Below are 20,457 nucleotides of genomic sequence, written 5' to 3'. Positions count from 1 at the left end.
AATTTTCACAGGGGCTGAAGCTAAATTTAAAGGAGGAACAGCTCCCTGCACTCTCTGTTCTCAGACGGTTGTCAAAAGAGAAAAGTAGGTTTCGGAAGCGTTCAGATTTGTTTGACGACTTTGTTATCTCCGTGCTTGAACCCAGACTGTTTCATATGTGCCTTAAAATAAGGAAGTCCTGGAATTATGTAAGGGGTGAACCAAGTGCAACACAGAGGAAGATGCAGGAGGGATTGAAGTCTGATTTTAAGTGTGGGCCAGGACATCTGTGGTTGCACGGATCTCCAAAGGTCTCTGCTGTGGAAGGGGTCACTGGTGGCTCAGTTCTGCCCCGCTGAAATAGGAATGCCTGGGAGGCCCTTCCTGATTGCACTGAGCGTTCCTGTGCTTGAGGAGACTTTGTGGAAGGGTGTCTTGTAGTGGAATGAAAGCTTTCTAATATTTTTAGCACAGATTCCTTAATAAACTTGGACAGGAAATCGTTAAAACACAAACTCCTTCACTTTTCTCCAAATTTCAGGCAGTGATGTCTCCACAGCTTTGGTGGCATCTTGGATTTGTGCCTGTTGGGTTCCAGGGCAGTTGTCCTGGAGGTGGAAAAGCCCAGTGGGGTGTTTAAATCCCCCATGTAACCCAATGTGTGAGCTCGGTAGGAAAGTGCATGCATTTTTCATGTATGATGCTGTGTCAGGAAACATGGGAGACGTTCCTTTCTGGGGTTTGGGGCTTTAAATGTATCTCACACACACAGAGCCAGTCTTTGTGCCATAGTGACAACAGGTTTTGTAAATAAACAATTCCAGTTACCGCAGCTGTATTTTGTAACAATATCCATACTTGGTGTCGATTTCTCAAGATCTGAATGAGCTTCAAAGAATGTAGTTTTTTATTTACAGCAGCTGACTCCTGCCTGGGTAAGTGACAGGTCCAGTGTCCCATTACTTCCCCTTCTGTCATTTTGCAGGATAGAATTTCATGCATCTGCCAGCTCAGTTTCTCTTTTGCTGGAGAGATTTCGTGTACTCCCACTTCTCATAATTAGAATAACGGTGCCAATTTTTCTCCAGGTTGAGAAAATTGCCAGAGCCGTAAAACAGAACATGAAGGAGATGTGATTGCTTGGTTTTCTTTAGTGAAGATGTGAAATCCCCAAAGAGTGACCACAGTTTTTGTGGGGATCTAGGGAAATGTCACTTTTTATCAGTTGCTGCTCTCTGAGGGCCCAGGTTTCAGCTCAGGTGAAGGAATGACTTTGCAGAAGTGTTGGACCTGATGCGTGCCAGGAAAAGCATCTGTGCAGCAATTTGTAAGCTATTTAACACTGTAAAAATCAACTGAAAAGTGTTTGGGGTTTCTTTGGTAATTAAATAGGGATCACTTCAGTGCTAATGCATTGTGTGGACCGAGCCCCGCAGCTCTCCTTGCTGCTAATGGGATTTGCAAGTGTTGCAAAATCCACATTCATCTAACAGAAAATGCAATTCAGAGTGCTTTAGGAAGCTGTTCAGCCTTTATTTCTGAAACTTGGGGTGGCTTTAGGTTGCCCAAATCCAGTTTTCATTGGCCTTGCCTTTAGAAGAGCTGCTCTGAGCTTCCCTGCCCTCGTTCCGTGTGAGCACCCAGGCTGTGTTTGGCCAGCAGGGTGGAAATGTGGACAGCACAGCCAGAGTGCTCTGTTCTGCTGAGCCTGGTGAATATAAAATACCTGGGAAGCAGAAACGAGGGTGTTTGTTTCTAACCCAGGAGGATCTGAGAAATGTCTGGTGCAGAGAGGTGTTGGCAGCTTTCCTTTCACCTGAACTCCAGGCTCAAGGCCTGTGTCCATCCCTCTCCTTCCCTGTCTTCTCCCTCGGGCTGCAGATATTTGGAAAGGGCTTAAAGGCATCCCTTGCTCTTTAACCACTTTCCTGACTCCTCCTTTCTCCAGTTTTCCTGCGTGCCTGTGGTGTGACTGCAGTGCCTCTGATGCCTTGGGAGGCTGAGCTGGAACAGAGACTGAGCAGAGCCAGAGAATAAAGCAGGGATTTATTGAAAGGCCTTTAGGGCACACCTTGGGCAGGACAAGAGCCTGGCCAGGGCTGCACCCAAGGTGGACCCAAAATGGGCACAAAATTGACCTGAAATTGTCACAAAATGGACCCAAAATGGCCAAACGGTCACGAGGTCTCACACTTTGATCAGTTTTGGTCCATTTGCACATTGGGGTTGAATTGTCCAATTCCAGCTCCAGGCTGGGAGGTCCCATCCTTCTTGTTCCTCCCTCCAGCCACCCCTGTTTGTGCTTTTGGGCTGAAAGTTGTCCTTGGTGTGCAGCAGGAGAAGGATTTGTTTTGTGTCCCTGTGCTGCCCCCCTGACTCCCTGTTGCTTTTTCTAGATGTGTGCTGATTTTATTTTGGTTAAACACCACATCCACAGGCTTCATGCACGAGTTCTCTCTTTATTGGCATTGTGGCCCCACTGAAATGTTTGTTTTAATCCTTTGTTTTTCCACCCCTGTACACGATCCCTGCCCACCTCTCAGTGCACCTTTCCCCCCGCAGAGCTCCTCTAGATAAATTTTGGCCTTTAGGATGCTGGTTGAGTTGTTAATCTGAATTCTGCTCTATTTGCTTTTGTTTCTCGGTATATACCTTTACCAAAGCCTCATTTTTTAAATTGTGTTTATGAAACAAAGCTGGAGGTGATGAATAATCTGCCACTGCCGTACTTTTATCCTAAATGGTCGTGTTCACTTTTAGGTATTGCATTATCTTGTACAATGTATAACTTCCAATATAGCAGAATTTAATATTGCTCTAAGTATTTTTTGGGTGTTATGCAACCTGCTAAAGCAAGAAAACAATTTTTTCCTCTGATAATCAGAATTAATTCTGTTTAGCAAGGCTATCTTGATAGCATTGAAGGGAGATTTGTAAATGCATCAAACTCCTTTGCTGATTTTTCAAGTCCCTTAATTCCAATAGTTTGTGGACTGAAGGAAAAGAAGTTTTAAAACAATCTCTTTTGTGTGGCTAATCCTATATATACGAAATGTATTTAATCTGTATTTGCAACTTTTGACCTTGAGGTTCAAATGTGTTCAGAAAATTCACTCTAGGATTAGTGTTTTGATTAAATGGATGGCCTTCATCGTATGGAAACTTTTCTTCTTCCTCCAGTGCCAGTTATGAAGACTTATTCTTGATGATAAAATTCCTTTCCCAGGGAGTTTGGGAAAGTTCATCCCAACTCCTCCTTTGCTCTCAGCAGCTCTGGGTAAACATTGTGAGCTCAAGGAAAGCACGTTGGAATGGCAGGTGCAGCTCAACAGCTTTATCAGAGATACCTGAGCCAAGATGTGGGCATTAAACCCTTCAATAATTGTCCTTTCCACTCTTTGGAACCTTCTTGCTCTGTTTCAAACTTGTGAAATTGCTTCTGGAGGGTTTTCTCCAGTCTGCCCAGTACAGGAGGGATCCTGGTGCCTGCAGGGAGTCCAGAGAAGTCCACGGGGTGGGAGCACACGGCACTCAGGGAGAGGTTTGGGAGTGCCAGCTCTCCTCAGGAGAAGAGGTGGAAGTGGTTTTATTAAGGTTTTATTCCTTTCTTCACTTCACCAGTGGAGGTCATAAAAGAAGGAAAATCCAGGCTCGTCTCTGAGGTGCACAGCAAAGGGGTTTGAGGTAAAAGCTTTAATTGCAGTGAGGGGAATTCTGGTCAAGTATAAATAGCTTCCTCACCAGGAGGATGTTCCAACATGGGAACAGTGGCCCAGACAGGGGTGGGAATCTCCATCCTTGGGGACTTTCAAAGCTCAGCTGGGCATGACCCTGAGCAAGCTGTTCCACATTTGAAGCTGGCACTGAGTTGGTCTAGATGACCTTCAAAGATCCTTTCCAACCTAAATCATCCCATGGTTTTCTTAGGAACACTGGGAAAAAAACCAACCCCCAAAGCAAAAGAAAGCTGTTTGATTTGAAGTCAGTTTTCCAAGTAGAAATGCAGGGAAGACTGAGCCTGTGTTTTTGTGAGTCATGGGCAACTTTTAATCTGATGGGACCTGTTGTGAGTGTTGTGCTGTGGAGTCACTGGCAGTCCTGGAGCACTCATTTGCAATGGCAGCTCATGCTTGGCTGTTATTTTGGGTTCTTGCTGGCCATTCCTTATGAGACTTTTATATCTTTCCATGATAGATTTGTGATTTTCTGTTGCTTTAATTGGTTCCAGCAAGTAGAATTCACACAGGTAAGACCAAAGTGCAGAAACAGGAGGAGTGAAGGCAGCACAGTCTTGTCCTGTGTAGGGAATTCAGAGAATGGTACTGAAATTCTTCCACTTCAGCCATTTTTGTGGAGTTGCTTTCAACAGTGATAAATGACCTGCCCCAAATTTCTAGATGACTTTTCCATTTACTGTGTGAAATTATATAAAAGTCAGGGTAATAAGGAAAAAATGTTCACTTAATCTTGACTGCTTGGGTCCATGTAGGGAGGTTTGACACTTGTTGCTGTGGTGTTATTACAGTGGTTGCTAATTAATGTCTCTTATTAAAGCACCCTTCCTGCAAGTGTCACTTTGCTTTGGGTGAGTTCTTCCTGCACCATGAAATAGTAAATAATACATCTGATAATCATCTTGATAAAGGCCTGTGTCTGAGGGGGAAGTGTGAGTAAAGAGGAGAATGAGTTGTGATAAAACGTGCTGAGCTGACATAATGTGTCACTCCTGAAATGTAGGGTGGGCTCATTGGGGTTACAAGGATAAAACCTGGCTGGAAACTACTGCCCCCTCTCTAGTTAAAAGGAAAATGGCTGGGGGAAGTGTCACCACCATTTCTCTGGCCTTAGAAATGTCACTTTATCCCTGAGAGGCCTTGGGGATCAGGATGGGCAGGGAGGGCAGAGGCAGATCAGGGAGGGCAGAAGATGATCAGGAAGATCAGAGGTAGATCAGGGAGAGAGAGGCAGATCAAGGAGGGCAGAAGAAGATCAGGGAGAGCAGAAACAGATCAAGGAGAGCTGAAGATTATCAGGGAGGGGAGAAGATGATCAGGGAGATCAGAAGATGATCAGGGAGATCAGAGGTAGATCAGGCAGAGAGGCAGATGAGCCAGCCCAGGTCAGGGTGCACCTTGGTTTTGGTGATCTGACAGTCAGGAGGGTTCTGTCCCCATCTTGGGGTGTCGGGGGGGGAAAGAATGGAAATAAATCATTGTGTACAAAACAGAGCGAGATCCTCCTGCAGGCAGAGCATTTCCAGCAATTTTAGGATATAATTGTTAAAGGGGATTCTAGCTGGATATAGGCTGAAATATTTGAACTGCATTTACAGCAGTATCTGTCTTCCCTCCCTGCTAAGTGTCTGTGTTGGGGTCACTCTTCCTCTGATAAAATGTTTTCTAATAAGGCACAGAATCACAGAATTCTTTAGGTTGGGAAAGTCCTCTGAGACCATCAAGTCCAAGCTATCCCTGACCACCACTTTATCAACCAGGCCACGGCACCCAGTGCCACATCCAGCCTTTCCTTAAACATCTCCAGGGATGGTGACTCCACCACCTCCCTGGGCAGCCCCTCCAGTATCCAATCACCCTTCCTGTGAGGAAATTCCCTCCAAAGTCCTTCAGCACAGCTCCTTTCCCTGCTGCTGTAGTGTTTGCAGAGGTACCTTTTGCAACAGCCCTTCCTTCTGTAAGAGCTGAAAGCCTCAACCACTGCTGTTCCTGCTAGACAAGTGAATTTTGAGCCTTATTTGAAGGGTTGTTTTTGCAGTGTTCCTTTTCAATATTTCATTCTGATAGTGGATTTGCTGGTACCTAATTTGGGCTAAAGTTCTTATGCCTAATGCATCAGATAATTTGTTACAGAACCTTGTTTACAAGGGAAGTTTTCTCGCTATGAAGTTGCTGGTTAATGCAGTGTTAAACAAATGATCCCATGTCTAAAGTGTCCTGGAAGTTCATTCTGGGAAGGAATTTTTAACAATTGAAGTCAGGTCCCTGTAAGGGGGAGGCATACCTCCAAGGCTATAATCCAAAAAGGCTAAATCCAAATTTATGCAATTGATATAAGAATCTGGGGATAAGACACAGAAGGTTGTGAAGGCCAGTGATGCTGAGTGAATTATTTAGGAAGGCACGGGAAATAAAAGAAGATGTCAGAGATAAGAGGTAGGAGTGGAGTTTGCAATGCATGTCCATCAGCGAGGCATTTGGTGCATTAGAGGCAGATCAATAGCGGGGAGCAGGCAGTGCTGGGGCTCTGCAGGGCTCGTGTCTGACTGGATTTAGTCTGAGCCTTGGGCCTCAGAGGGCTCCTGCCAGGACTGGAAGCTTTCCAGAGCCCTGCGATTGTTCCCGACCTGTGTGAGCTGTGTGAGCCTGCAGCAGGGCTTCTGCTCCCTCTCCTTTGGCTTATAGCCCTGGAGCTGTCTCCTCTTACAGGGACCTGACTTCAGTTAAAAATCCTCTCCCAGAATGAACTTCCAGGACACTTTAGACCATTTAGATCATTTGTTTAACATTGCATTAACCAGCAACTTCATAAAGAGAAAACTTCTCTTGTGAACAAGGCACTGTAACAAATTATCTGATGAATTAGGGAAAAGGTTTTTCACAGAAAGGGTAATAAAGTCTTGGAATGGTCTACCTGGGGAGGTGGTGGAGTCACCATCTGGATGTGTTTAAGACTGGATGTGGCACTCAGTGCCACGTTTAGTTGAGGTTAGGGTTGGGTTTGATGATCATGGAGGTCTCTTCCAACCTAATAATTCTGTGATTCTCCCAGAGAAACCTCCTGCCTGGGCTCCAGAGCTGCTCTGCAAACAGAGCTGAGGCACAGCACAGGCACGGCTGGCGGAGCTGCTGCCCAGCTGCAGCGCTGCTCAGACCCAAAACGTGAATGTAGGGCACAGCAAAGTCATCTGGCTCTGAAGCCTGGTGTAAAAATACATCATCTTATCCTCTGCTGGAGAGGCAGAGGTCCTTCTCTCTTAAAGGAGAATTCATCAAAATGAACTGTATTGGGTTAAATCCATTTTCTTTGAAGTCGATGGTAAAGCTTCAACTGATGTAAATGGGAGTAGAATTAGGCCAGCACTGATCACTTAGGGGAAATCAAAATCTAGGCTAGAGAAAAGGCAAAGATCAGCTCTGCACAGATACAGAAATAGTTCCTGTGTGCTGTGCCACTGGTGGCCCCTGTATGCTTCAGCCGGAGTTGGAGGGCTCATTTCTAGGGCAAATGTCACTGAAATCACGGTGACACCAAGGCACTGTCCCACCTGTGGGGTGCTGGTGAGCACAGCACTTCTCCCTGGGGACATCCTGCTCCCAGGCACAGCCAGAGCTGTGGTGTCAGGCTTGAGGAGCCCTCTGCCACCACGAGGACCTCACTGTGTGTGTCAGGACAGGTCCTTGCAGCTTTGGGCTGTGTGTCAGGACAGGTCCTTGCAGCTTTGGGCTGTGTGTCAGGACAGGTCCTTGCAGCTTTGGGATGTGTGTCAGGACAGGTCCTTGCAGCTTTGGGCTGTGTGTCAGGACACGTCCTTGCAGCTTTGGGATTTGTAGTGCCGAGGTACTAAAGAGTTTCAGTGCATAGGGTCCTAAAGACTTCAGCAATGGATTTGCCACCACCATCACTCCCTTTTTCCTGTGCCATCTGTGCCAGCAGCGTTGGTCCCTGCAGGAGGATGCCACCTGCAAGCTGCCTGTCTGTCCTCCCCTGTGCTGGAAATAGCAATGCCAGCACAAAGAAATGTGAGGTTTTCAGTCAGCCTGATGGTGCTGAGGACTTGAGCTCCTTTTCCAGTCATCAGTTTGCTCCTTTATTTTGTGTTTGGACTGGGCCTTCCTGCTCTGCTGTGGAAGAGCAGAGGCATCTGTCCCTGGAGTCAATGAAAACAGGCTGTTTGTGAGGCTCTCTGGATCTGTGTGCTGGGCTGTCACCCTGGTGCATGAAATGTCTTACACAATAGCAACAGAGCTGTGCTCGGAATGTGACTCTGGGGAGAAAACTCTGTCACAAGGAATGACAAATCCACCAGTGCTCCTTATGCAATTAAAATGGCAACTTATCCCGGCGTGATTCACGTTCCCTCCTCTCGAGCTGGTGAGCTGCTCCCAAAAGGAAAGGCTCCCATCTCTTGGTCCCCTGGCTCCTGTGCATCCCTGATTCGGTGTGTCTTTACACTGATATAACCCTGGGGAGGTTTTAATCATGAGAGAATAAGCGCTTTGTGATTCCAGCACGGCTCCCTGGCTGCTGCGAGCTGCAGCCTCAATTATATTAATCTGACTGTTGCCTGTTTAAGCATCGTCCTACATCTTGACTGACAGTGGGGTAAACAGATCCAGCAAACAAACCGTGCTCCCTGAGCCTCGCCAGTGGCAGATCAGGTCAAGCAGAGCAGCAGCAGGAGCAAACACACACACACAGAGCTCTGCCTGTGTCACTGCCTCTCACTGGGATGGAAATGCACAGCCTGAGCACAGACACTGCCACAGGAATGGTTCCATGATGCCTCAGGATTTCAGCTTTTAGGTTTTTCATTTATTTGTACTCCTGCAGTTCTTGAGTGCAGAACTCCAAACTCCACACACAGTGGGAGCTGCTGCTCCCCCAGTTTGGGCACACACAGCAATTCCTCTCCAGGCCTGGCAGTCAAGGACACCTCACTGCCTCAGGCCTGAGAGATGGCAACAAAAGGGAGCTGGGGCAGCAAACTTGGGCTGAATGACTTCATTCCCTGCAGCTGGAATTGGAGATGAACCCCAATCTGCAAATGGACCCAGCTGATCAAAGGGTGCAAACCTGGGACCTGTTGGCCATTTTGGGTGTAGCCCTGGGGGGCTTTGTCTGCCCAAAATGTACCTGAAGGCCCTTCAATAAATATAACTGCTTTTTATTCCCTTAATTCTGTCTGCCCTCTGATTTAGGTAGCCCCAAAAGGGCATCAGCCTCTCCAAATGAGGTGTGCGTGCTCTTGGTGGTCTCAGGGTGACACTGGGCAACTGCAGCTTCCAGAAAGAGTTACAGAGGTTTGGATGACAGCTGTGTGTTTTTCCCAATTGTCTGTTGTCCTCAAGGTCACTGGAGTTGCTGTTTCAGGGATGGGAAGGGTCTGTTCCACTCACTGTTTCCACAAATCAATTTTGACAGTGGGAATGTAAGTCCTTTTTAAAATGGCCGTGTTAGAACTTGGGAAGTTTTGTTCTTGCAAGAAGCGACAAAAAGCAAGAGAAACATAAGGTTATTAAGGAACACATCTGAGGAAGTGTTTTCTGTTCATTTGCAAAGAAGGCAAAACAATAAATCACAGGAACATATGTGAACAAAAGTAGTCTTGATTTAAAATGCTAAAAAACCTGCGCTGATTTACATGGGGAGCACCAGATTGAGACAGGCTGAAGGAAGGGATGGATCTTGTGTTTTAATGCCCAACCTGGCAGAGCTGCTCACTGCCATCAGGAGTGGGCTGGATCTGCATTTGGTGAGAGCATGTGGGCTAGGTGCATGCAAATCAGAGACGTGGGCTCTGCTTTCATCAGGTTTGCTTAATTTTCTGAGATAAGCTTGTATTTTTATTTTTGGGGGGTTGTAGTTAAACATGCAAAGAATTGACAATTCCCTTTTATTCTGGACATTGTTGTGGGGGTGCTCTCTCTGTAAGATTTCTGATTTGAAAAAATACAGATTGGGAGATGGCTTAAAGTTACTCAAAGTATGGTAATTTCACTTTTCTGATGTCTGAATTATTTCAGATGGGTCCACAAAACACAACAAAGAAAACTAAAGCTGTTGCAGGAGGTGTGAGTTTGCTTCTCTAGGAAATATGTAGGAGTTGATGGGTGTGAAAACCTTGGAAACAACTGGATTTGTCTTTTGTTTTGTTGCACACTTTGGGTATTATGTCAGTGCAGGGAGTTTGATTCAAGCAGATTAATCATGGATATCCCAGTGTTTAAGACTTATTTTAAAACTTGGTGCACCTTGGACACACCAAGTCACAGATATGACCAATAATATTACAGGTTAATGATATTATGGCTAATTACTTTGGTTATTTTAGGCATGTTCAGCACTGGATCTTTGGAGAATTTGGTAATTCCTCATTACTGCTTCTGCCTGTAGAGGGAGAGATTTAATTTTATTGGTCCATTGGATTCCTCCATACCTCTAATGCCAGAATAGATTTCTTTGGGAATCCCTTATTGGGAAATATTTGTGGTCCTGGTGTCAGAGGGAGGGACGTGGCTTTCCAGCACATCTGGGATGACCATTGGTGACGGCTGACACAAAGAATTCCAATTATCAAAAGTATTTGGGTTTAGAAGTGGGAATCAAAGTTGTAACCAACTGAAATTTTTGTAGGTATTTATGTGTTGCCCCTGAAAGGTTTTGAGCTCAACAAATCAATAAAGGAATGTCCCCTGGTACCAGATGGAGCCCAATAAATGGGAGCAGTCAGCTCCTCTTGGTGTTTTGAGGGGTATTTATCCCAAGCATCTCAAGATACCTCTTCCAGAAATTCCCTTTTAGGCATTTATTGGTACTCTGATAGGAAAAGAGCACAGGCTAGGATTTAATTTTCAAATAATCACCTTATCTAGTCAAAAGCCAGAACATTCTGTGTTGGATCACTTTTTGAGAGGTAAAAAGCAACAGATAATTTCTTTTTCAGAAGCTTTATTTAGATTTATAAAGGGTGGAAAAACCATGCTAAAATATGCTAAATTACTTATGGTCTCACTATCCCTGGAGCAGCTCTTACAAGAACACTTGTTGCTTTTACTCTTTTAACTTTGAGATCTGCTTGGAATTTAAGGTCCATGACAGGTGTCATGCCTGGTGAATGCACAATTAACAGCACTTAAACGAAATTAAACAGAATGTTCTGTTCTCTAATTGTTAATGGTGCCTGTTGGCTGAGGTGTTTGGGTGGAATCATCACACCCTCGCTCCACCCCACCTCCAAACCCAGGCCTGGTCTCTCCAAAAGCAGTTCTGAAGTTTGCTGAAGGTTTTAGAATTTGGGGAGTTTCCAGTGCCTGTGGAATTCTGACACGGAAAAAATCTGTGGGAACATGGGAAATCTGGGTTCATTCTCCTGTTGGTTTTGTTTAATTTGAGAACTGAGCACGAATCTCAGCTGTCTAGACACTATTCCAATAATTAATCTGCAGAATTATTTTCACAGTTTCTTTTGCTGACTGTTAATTTTGTGATGGGTTTGAGTAGTTTCTTACTTTACCTTCCCAAACAAACTCATTATTTATCTTGCAGGATATATACAGGGTCAACAATTGATCTGTTGAAGCTTAATTCACTATGGTTATCCAGTAGTCAGAACACTTAACCATTGAAATACGTGCATGAAGAAATGCAGATTGTCTCCATGCCACCACCATTCAAATGGGACCATTAATTACCAATTTTTTGTAACAAATCTCTATTAAAAAACAACAACAACAAAACAAAAAACACCAAAAAAAACACAAACCAAACCAAAAAAACCCACACCAAAAAAAACCACAAAACCCCAAAACCCCCCCAGCAGCAACAAAAACAACAAAAAACCCCAACAAACAAACAAAAAAAAACCAACCCAAAACCAAATTACCAAACTCAACAACAACAAAGTGCATAAGACCCTTGGAAAAAAAAAAAAAGAAATCAAATTTCTGGATTTTAATTTGAGTTGGCACGTGGCATGTAGTTTGTGAGCAGATGGCAGTCCTGTTCCAAAATGGAAGATTTCACTGGGAACTCTCACTGTCAGACCCTCACAAAAATACCTTTTCAACTCAATTGTCTCTGCTTATCCCCATCACCGTGCTGAAGAGACGGGGAGGGAGCTGTTCCCAAAACAGACAAGTAATTTGCTGGAAATAGATTTTAGATCAACACATTTGATTACAAGGAGAAATCAAGCTGAGCTCGTGCACTTTGTGCAACACAGGTCTATGTTCTCTGCAAGAGCCATGGTTAAAATCAGCAAACAATCATGCTCTGTAGCAGCTGAGACATCCAGATGGTCTCAGTTTATCCCTCATTAAAACTCACTTCAGTGTTCCAATCTTTAGATAAAGATAGGCTTCAATAGCTGTGGCAAGGCCCATATCCTAAAAGAAAGGTCACAAGCATCGAGGCAGTTACAGAAAATACATCTCAAAGCAGCCCAGTGCCTTGGTTGTGTCCCAAGGTCATGGAATCATTGAATCCAGGATGATTTGGGACATTAGAGACCATCTAATTGCCATGGCAGGGACACCTTCCACCATCCCAGGGTGCTCCAAGCCCTGTCCAGCCTGGCCTTGGGCACTGCCAGGGATCCAGGGGCAGCCACAGCTGCTCTGGGCACCTGTGCCAGGGCCTGCCCACCCTCACTGGGAGGAATTTCTTCCTAAAATCCAATCAAAATCTACCCTCCTCCAGCTTAAGGCCATTTCCCCTTGTCCTGTCACTCCGTCCCTTGTCCTCAGTCCCTCTCCAGCTCTCCTGGAGCTCCTTTAGGCACGGGAGGGGGCTCTGAGTCCCCCCAGAGTCTTCTCTGGGTTTTTGTGCAGCTGCTGGGGCTCTGTGGTTCTGATGGCAGCCTTGGAGTTGATCTTGCTCGTGTCAATCCCTGCAAGTGCAAGCAGCACTGCAGCAGATGCTGCAAGGGAGGGTGCAGCACTTGGCATGAATTTTCCTCCTGCAGGCCCAGAGAGGGCTTGGAACAACTTTGTGCCTTCCCTGCTGCCCTTGCTGGGAGGAGGCAGCTGAGGAGGAGCAGCTGGGAGCATCTGATCCGTGTGTCAGAGGGTCACAGAGGGCCACGGGACTCAGCTCCAGCTTCCCATCTTTCTTCATTTGCTGGGCAATTAATGAGGACCCCAGTTGTGCTGAAATTTGAGTACCTGCTGAAGGGCTTTGCTGGACAGGAGTCAGTGCATCCTGCAGCTAATTGTGTCATTCATTAATCTGTTATCTCTTGATGATGGGGAAAAAGAGTCACTGAGAAGGATTCAGAACCTACCTGGCAATTAAAGAATTTCTTCCTTGTGTATTGGTAATTCTTCATTTCTGTGCTGCAGAAATCCTTATAGGGAGTTACATTGAGGGATTCTTGGAGAAAATTCCTGCTTCTTCCTTGCTCTCCTGGGTTTTTTCCCATATATGCAGATAACTAATGTAGCTTAAGAGATGCAGAGTAGGAAGATTAATCTCTCTTCCCCCTTGCAGCTCCTAAAGAAAGTTACAGCTTTACAGCTTCAAAAGAGAACATTTTATTTTTAAGTTGCTATTAATAGCACAGAAAATTAAAAGCTCATCATGGTTAGGATGAGATCCCGATTGAACTTGACAGGGAAGAAGATATTTAATAGAAGTACCAGGCATGATGATGGCTTTAAAATAAATCTGTGTGTTAATAGCTAAATTATGAGGCAATAATCTGCTGGTCTGCTTAAAAATGTGTTTGTAGGAGGATTTTTGGGATGACCCTGTAGCTAATGCATGGCTGTTGGTATGTCCTGTCCTACAGCTCGTATTTTTGGGCTAATTGTATGATTTTAAGGTTGGGCAGCAACATTCTACATAGCTGTGATTGCTTTTTATCCATCAATTGATGTCTGCTGCTGTTTTATCAGCTTATTTTTCTGAGCCACCAGCTAGGATAATGTGCTTGAGGGAAAATTATACCCTACATCAGTGGTTTTGTTACAGCATGTTGTACATTATTGGTAATTTGAATGCACCCAGATAAAAATAGAAAGGTTAAGTAGTTTTCCAAATGTTGCTTCTCTGAAGCAGAAAGAGAGTAATGTCTGCACTCAGATACGTTTTTGGGGGAAGAATGGATTTCTTTATATTATTTTCCCTCTGCTAAAATTGATGCTTTCCCTCAAGCTGAATGTAGAGAACGCTTGGCTTTGGAAATTTTTCTTCCCAACTCCTTTCTTCTTCTTTTCTTTCTTTTTTTAAATTAAATTAAATTTGATTTTATTTATTTTTTTTAATTTTTTTTTAATTTAATTTTTTTTTTTATTCTCCCAGTTAGGTGCTTGGTTTAACGAGCTGGTTTTCAGCACTGACGTGCCAGTCCTGCCTGCTCATGCCTGTCCCCAGAGTGCCTTCCCGTGGGCCAGGTGGTGTGTGCTGGTGCCAGGGAGAGGAGCTGGCGTCCCACAGTGCCCAGTGCCCTCTGCAAGCGGCCCTGGCACCTCCTCTCCCTCCTTCCTTCTGCTTGAGGGCTCTCAAACGCTCCTCGTGCCCCTCAGAGGGTGTTGGCAAGGCCATTTTGGTGAGGGATTTATGCAGGGCCCACCTGTGATTTCTGTCAAGTCGCAGCTCGTCGTTCCTGTTCCGAAATGATTTCGTGATTCTCCGTGGATGACAATAACCTGGGCAAAAAAAAAAGACAAAAAAAATTGGTATTTTGATAGGGCTGCCTGATAGCCATCTCCTTGGAATCCTTTGTGCATGTCCTATTTAAAACCTCTGCAGAACATGGCTGTGTGTCTTTCAGCTAGTGCCCACTGAGATTTAAAACCTCCTTTTTGGCTGCTCTCTTTCTTAGGAGTGACCTTGGCTGCCAGTTCCCATTGTACACCCGAGTCCTGTGGGGATGGATTTTTCCCTCTCCTCCTTTCACACGGATTTTCGTGGTGCAGACTCACCTCTCCAGCAGCTCTGCTGCTCTTCCTCACAGGGCACATCTTCTAAATCACCGTGAGAGAGAAAATCCGTCTAGATTTGATTTTCTTGGCGATGGGGGCTCTTGGGTTCCATCCTATCCGAGTGCTTCCCTGATGAAAGGGAATCAGAATAATTTGGTTTTCCTGGCAGGTGAGAGAAGTCAGCTGGGGAGGGCTGGGGCTCTGGGCTTTCATTTCAGCTGGGACACACGAGGTGGATGCTCTCTCTCTTTTCCACTCTCTGCAAAACCGCAAAGAAATTCCACCCAAATCGTCGCTTCGGTCGCGATTTGTTGTCCTCACTTTCTCTTACCTGCAAGCTCATGGCTGAGGATGTTTGCACGTGGAGCTGCAGTTCAAAGCTGGCCAGGTTTGGAGCTCTCTTTTAGTAGCAAAAATGGGGTGGTTTATGAAGATGGTTGGTGCATAAAAAAATTTATTAAGCTGTAACAGTAAAAAATATTTAGATGGATTTTTTTGTAGCAAAAAATAACATAATGTGCTTGAAGCAATTTTATCTTTTGAAGGGAAAAAGCTTTTTTCTGCTGCTACATAACTTATTTTCCATAAGATGAAGCAAAGCTAAAAAGTTATTTTTCTTTAGCTCTGGTCCTTGCATAATGATGGTCTGAGAGTTCAGTGGCATAAAGGAGATTTGAAGAAATTACAAGTTTTGTAGGAGCTGAGCTCTGCTCTGTGTGCTGGCGGTGGTAACTACTGGTAGTTTATTTTTAGCAGTTTATAACCTGTTAAAGCTTGATTTTAAATTTGTTTTACTTTCACCTGCTGCTTTTTAATCCTGATAAATAGGTGGGATGGGGTGGGAATGCTCTGTAATGTGCAGGCACACAGCAGGACAGGCTTGAGTTTATGCCCTCAGTTATCTAAAATGATCTCCTGCCATCAAACGTCCGTGTGGCAACACAAATCTCTCTGAGATGGTCCCTGTCATTAATATAGTTATAATTTGGTTATAATTTAATGATAATTTAGTCTATCTATTCCCATTTTAGAGAACTTTATCCCATTCTAAGACCAAAATAACCCTGCCTGATGTAGGAATTTTTAAAATTATTTTTTTAAGAAAAAGATGCAAATGTTCTGTTCACTGTTAACAAAAAGAAAATGTAGATATATGTTCAGAAAAGCAGATTACAGCCGGCAGTTTGCTTTTTTAGCCTTTATGGGAATGGTGCAAGTGAAAAATGTGCCTCTTCCAGTTCCACTTGTATATATTTCTATTCAGCCATTTAATAACTATACATTGTTTGGGGTTTTTTTAACAACCAAATGCTTTACTTTTATATTTTGTGTTCTTCTATTTTTCTGCTTGCGCTTATTTTGCATGGAAGCTCTATTTTCTAGATCTCATTAACAACCATTGGTGCTGCACTAAAAGCTTCAGTATTGACTTCATATTTTTAATTAATATATAATACAACGCCTCTGACAGCAAAACCAAGGTGGCAGAAGAGAGGTCTGCAAATTTAGACTGGAGTGGAAGTTGGTTTAGCTTGTTTGGGGGAGAGGGATGTCTTTCCCCTTTTTCCCCCTTCCCCCTTTTCCCCCTTCCCCCTTTTCCCCCTTTCCCTTTTCCCCCTTTCCCTTTTCCCCCTTTCCCTTTTCCCCCTTCCCCTTTTCCCCCTTTCCCCTTCCCCTTTTTCCCCCTTCCCTTTTCCACCCTTTCCCCCTTTCCCTTTTCCCCCTTTCCCTTTTCCCCCTTCCCCTTTTCCCCCTTCCCTTTTCCACCCTTTCCCCCTTTCCCTTTTCCCCCTTTCCCTTTTCCCCCTTCCCCTTTTTCCCCCTTCCCTTTCCCCTCTTTCCCTTTTCCCCTCTTTCCCTTTTCCCCTTTTCCCCCTTTCCCCCTTTCCCTTTTCCCCCTTTCCCTTTTCCCCCTTTCCCCCTTCCCCTTTCCCCCCTTCCCCTTTCCCCCCTTCCCCTTTTCCCCCTTTCCCTTTTCCCCCTTTCCCTTTTCCCCCTTCCCCTTTTTCCCCCTTCCCTTTTCCCCCTTCCCTTTCCCCCCTTCCCCCTTTTCCCCCTTTCCCTTTTCCCCCTTTCCCTTTTCCCCCTTTCCCTTTTCCCCCTTTCCCTTTTCCCCCTTTCCCTTTTCCCCCTTTCCCTTTTCCCCCTTTCCCTTTTCCCCCTTCCCCTTTTCCCCCTTCCCCTTTTTCCCCCTTTCCCCCTTTCCCTTTTTCCCCCCTTCCCTTTTCCCCCTTTCCCTTTTCCCCCTTCCCTTTTCCCCCCTTCCCCTTTTCCCTTCCCCCCTTTTTTCCCTCCTGGACCTGCTGTTTCCCATGATCCGTTTGATGCTCAGCATTTCACCTGCTGAGCAATCGCCCACCTGAAAAATAAGAGTAACTCCTGGAAAATTGGATTTTTCTGCAGTCAGTCTTGAAGCCTCTCATAGATAGAAGACTTTGCCTGGATAACACTGAAATTCTGGCATTTTTGGCTGAACACAGCAGTCTGATTCCGTTTCTGTGTGGCTGTGCTGTGGTCTCCTGTCGTTTGGCTGAAGCTCCTTTAAATCTGCTTTGATTTTCTTGACTTTTATAGACAACAATAGCCAGTCAGTGCTTTTCCCTGCTAATGGCTGGGTGATTTATGTGATAGATGCTGACAGAAGGACACAGAAAACAGCAGAACAAGGCCAGGGTTTGGGTTTTTTTTTTGTTTTGTTTTGCTTTTTCTTCTCCTTTAATGGTCTCCCTTGGGTTGTTATGTAGAAATTTGAGCTACTTTCTCAGGGATGTGAGTGTCAACACTGATCATGCTACAACAGCTTGGATGTTAAAATTGGAAGGGTACTTTAACCTCCAGAGCTCAGATCATGACACAACAAAATGAATTTCTCCACAGCTGGCCAGTTATGGATTTCCTCAGGTTTTTATTCTCTCTGTTATCCCATATTTATGGAAAACATGATACCTGTCAAGTTTTTAGTAAAAGCAATCCATCAAAATGATATTTGACATTAATGAGTGCACTTCTGCTGCACTTCCTCATCCTCACGCTCCTAGGAAGCCAGGAAAGTCTTCGATTTATCTCCAGTTTATTTAAAAAGTAATAAATTCCAGGCCTCTTTCAAGTCTTTGAGATTGCTCTTCTGACAAAATCCTACCCAGGACTGGAAATTCTTCATCTCTCACAATTCTCAAACCATTTCTGGGTTGATGCAGCCCTCAAGGTGGAGCTGGGAGCACAAGGGGCTGTGACAGAGGAATCAGGAAATTAAATTGCAGTTTACGGATTAAAAGCCTGATAGGTGGTTCACATATAGGTAAGATTTTCTTCATTAATCTCAATTTTTAGGATTGAAAGCACCTGTAAAATATTGCTAAAAAAGTCTGAGAAAGGAATGTGAAAAGAGGTCAAGATGGATGTGACCAATCAGAGAAATGGCAATTTCTACCAAAGCATGAAATATTTGGGTTAGTCTCAAGGTATGAAGATTAGAGAGACCATTTAATATTTTTATAATGAAGTGATTACTAATGGACTACAAAAATTAATAATTAGGAACCAAACTCAGTGATCATTCTTAACAGAGACTGAACAAAAGCCCAAATATTTTAGGTGGGGTGAAGCAGGACTGTCAGCCTCTGTCGAGCCTCAGATCCTATTTGTTGGAAGGAGCTGGAAAATCTATTTCTTTTAGGATGTTCTGGAGAATTTGCTGATAAAATGAGATCTAATCAGGTATTTTAGGCACACTAAAATTTCCTGGAACTCCCTGAGACTGGGTGCACCAAGCTGATAATCAGCTAAGGGTCACATGGTAACTCAAATTCTAGATTTAAGAAACCTGGGGCTCTGTAAAACACACAGATGAAGGACAGATGTAGAATGCCTCATCTTTTTAGTGTTTATGTGCCAATAATTTGCTTTTAGTGAAGCAAAGTAAAGAAAATATCTGAATTACAGCCCGGTGAGTTTGGGCTCTTTTCTTTTAGAGGATTTTTCATCCTTGTCCCCTGGGTCGAAACTGTAATGATTGGACAGAACTATAATTTTGGGGGAAAAAAGAGAGGCACCTCAGCCCAAGGAAGAAATTTTGAATATTTTTTCCTGGAGTTGATGGTGAGGAGCTGCTCTCTAATGCCCCTCTGTGATGTAGCATCACTGTAGTGCCTCTTTTGGGAGTTTTCTGCTATAGAAAAGGCTTCCCCCCACTCTGGAAGTGATGCAGGAATCTGTGCTGGGATATTTTCCTTATCTGATCACCTGCTGCTTTTAGAGCATTTAATTTAGATATTTTTTCCCCACATCTGCTTTATTTAATGCTGTCTCAAGTCTGAATATCCCTAGGTTTTTTCCCCAGCTTGTTTTTCATTAAATTGATAACACTGTTTGGAAGTTGGCACTCCTTGCAACAACTGCGCTGTATAAAATCAATTCTTCATCAAAACATGAATTTTTTAAAGCTTGTAGAGGTGTAGAATGGGCCTTTTCCGTGCCAGAAGTACATCCCCAAAGAGTGGGAATGTGTGGTGTGTAGGAAGGCAGGGAATAAAAGAAACCCCAAACCTGCTTTGCAGTGGGGAATTGGAGCCTCAAGCAATTGGAGCATAAATGGCTGATGAAAAATAACCTTTCATTTGAGCACTAGAAGCAAAACAAAATAAATTCATGTTAGCACCAGCAGGGTGTGAGAGAGAGTTCCAAAAATTGGTGGCTGGGACAGACTTTCCTGGAAAAATCTCTTTTTCAGGGCAGATCCCATCTCTGCAGGCAGAGAGTGAGGCTGGTGCAGAGGCTCTGGCATCAGGGGAGGAAGGGTTTTGTCTGCAGGAACTGCTGCAGTCCCCCAGAAGTCACTGATGGAGTCATTTCATTATTTAATGGGCCTGAATTGATTCCTCTAAAGCAGTTTTGTTGCTGTCAGGAGTTCATTTGGCTTTGCTGGAGCCATTTCCACGAGGAGCAGAGGAAAGGCTTGGGATCAAATGCAGACTGAATAAGTGTGCACTGCAGTGAGGACTTTAATTCACAACCGTCATTTCAATTCCCCCCATTACACTAGTACAACATGGAAAAAAGAAAAATCAGCCAATTTGTGCAAGATTCTGTTTGGTAGAAGTGCAAAGTAAATACATTTATTGTAGCACTGAAATTAATGATATTTTGTGTTTCTTTAATAAAAATTTCTTTTGTGACAAGGCCTTTGTTGCCTGCAAATATTCAGCAGTGTCTACAGGAGGCATGGAATCCTTTTTATTTATCCAGCCTGATAACAAAACTGGTTCTGACTGGAGGCTCAGGTTCATGCTGAAGGACTGAAACAGTTATTAAGGGATTATAACAGGTAGTTCACTGTGATTTTTGAAAATGTTTTTGTTTTGTAATATTTTTAAAATAATAGTTTAATTTAATTGTCATCTCATTATCAGGGGAGATGTGTTTCTGACTGAAAACAACTGAATGAATGTCTCATCTGTGTGTGCTCATCATGAATGAATTACCACAGAATCACAGGCTGGTTTGGGTTGGAAATGACCCTAATGATCATTTTATTCCAGTTCCAGCAAGGCAGGGCCATCTTCCACTATCCCTGGTGCTCCAAACCCCATCCAAGCTGGCCTTGGGCCCTTCCAGGGATCCAGGGGCAGCCACAGCTTCTTTATAGATGAACAGATTAACTTAAGGCAACTTGAAATTAATGCAGAAAGGGAGAGATGAAGTCAGGAATATTTTCAGAGAACACTTTAGCGACAAAGTTCAGTTTCTCTTTCTTTATCTACTCTTGAAATCCTGGTGTTGAACAAAAATTTCACACTTTGTAAGGTGCCAACAGGCTTTT

At 44.1% G+C, this 20,457-nt stretch overlaps 1 protein-coding gene and 1 long non-coding RNA gene across 16 annotated transcripts in view; one reads left to right on the top strand and one right to left on the bottom strand.

Moving 5' to 3' along the window:
- ATP2B2 (ATPase plasma membrane Ca2+ transporting 2) overlaps window positions 1-20,457 on the top strand; it is a 412,644-nt gene that overhangs the window by 207,583 nt on the left and 184,604 nt on the right. The window lies entirely within an intron of this gene.
- Window positions 9,578-17,810, bottom strand: LOC134557928 (uncharacterized). Its single transcript, XR_010082222.1, has 4 exons — window positions 16,999-17,810; window positions 14,971-15,101; window positions 14,640-14,768; window positions 9,578-14,363 (listed from the first exon to the last, which is right to left on the bottom strand). It is a non-coding gene; the product is annotated as an uncharacterized LOC134557928 (long non-coding RNA).

Source organism: Prinia subflava, chromosome 14 (assembly GCF_021018805.1).
Source record: "Prinia subflava isolate CZ2003 ecotype Zambia chromosome 14, Cam_Psub_1.2, whole genome shotgun sequence".
NCBI lineage: Eukaryota > Metazoa > Chordata > Aves > Passeriformes > Cisticolidae > Prinia > Prinia subflava.
The sequence above is the reverse complement of the archived record's forward strand: the minus strand, read 5'-3'. Positions and strand labels throughout refer to the sequence as shown.